Below are 1,662 nucleotides of genomic sequence, written 5' to 3'. Positions count from 1 at the left end.
AAGCTTAATTTATACTTTTTTTTTTCTTCGCAATTGCAGTCAAGCTTCATAAATCATAGAACAGATGTATATTTGTTCAACATATTATTATAGATTATAGCACAATTTGCGGAACATGTCCCAACAACGTCATGGCTGGTACTTGTATACAGTGAGTGAGTGAAAAGAAAACTTTTCTTTGTTGCTTTTTACTCCTTTTTCTCCCGAATTTAGTCGTTATGCCAATTGATTCCTCCCCCACACACTTGCTGTGTCACATTGACTTTTCTTAAAAGGATCACGTTATCCCCAGACCGTTCTATTGGCATCAAATATTACTGGCATTTCTTTGGCATTGAATCAATAATTTGTAATGCCAATTTCCACTTTAACGACCTGTAATTCATAATGAAATGTTAATAATAACCGCATCATTCACAGATACTGCCTTATATCAGCTAATAACCAATCACCTCTGTCTTGTTACAGATCTGCTGTTTAAGCCGAACATCACCCTCTACCCCTTCATAAAGGGGGTTTATGAGGGCCAGCAGCAGGAGTTGCAGTTGTTGGAGGGTACCAGCTTCTCCATCAGCTGTTCCGTCCAACCACAGTACCCAGGAGGCTCCTTCCACCTCACCTTCAATGGAACCGACACAACACACACCTACACCCAGCCAGCTGTCAATCACTCTGCCAACTTCCCGTTTCCTGCAGCAGACCACACCCACCAAGGAAACTACAGCTGTATTTATCACATCACTGTGTTCAGCCTTAACGTCACCTCTGAGAGTGAGATCCTCTCTCTAGTCAAAGGTATCTATCTATCCAATATGGTTTCTGGAAGAGGAGGGTAAATACATTCATCTTTATTAAACACAATCCTGAAATATAAATGAGATCATTACTGTCCAGTAGGGCTGTGTTTTGGCAACACGTTGACGAAACGATACACATCAAATTACATGGGTCACAATTGAGAAATATTGCGATAATGTAAGCAAGGCCACATCATACACAATAAGTTAAAGTTGGGTGCTGCTGTGTTTCTCCAGGCCACCAGAGGGCAGAATGCAAGAGTGGAGAAAATTGAGATGGCTTACGTTAATGTTGCTGGTTCCAGTGCTGAAGCCAGACTCAGTGAAGAGGAAGGAGACTATGAGGAGCCAGAAGAGGTTCTATAATAATCCCATGTCACATCCAGGGGTGTAGTGCTACTTTTAGAAGTGGTGGAGCGCATCTATACCAAATCTCTTGGGCAAAAACAGCAGACCTGAAAGCTCACAACTCCTCGCATTGTGAGTTTGCAGGTCAGCTATTTTTGGTTAATGTTCCCCCCAGAATATGGATGCTGGGGTTCAAGTGGTTCATCAATTGACCAAAACCAAATCCTATTTTTAGAAGTGGAGCGCTAGTCAAATCATCACATACTGTAACTAACAATACATCACCTCCGTCAAGGTGTGAACATCAAACCTGGAAGATATAATACATGAATTAAACTCACACATTCTATTTAATTAATCTATGTGATGTTAAAGATCCATTATGTCAGACTGCGACAGCAACAGAGAGACAAACGTAGCTATTTGAGGTTCTAATGTGTTGGATGATCTGCCACAGTGAGAAACATGGGTATGGGAGGGGCTGAGCTGTGAGGGCGGATACATTCTGGAGAATTCT

This window comes from Gymnoscopelus braueri, assembly GCF_963280865.1.
Source record: "Gymnoscopelus braueri genome assembly, chromosome: 6".
Lineage (NCBI taxonomy): Eukaryota > Metazoa > Chordata > Actinopteri > Myctophiformes > Myctophidae > Gymnoscopelus > Gymnoscopelus braueri.
Note: the sequence above shows the minus strand (reverse complement) of the source record.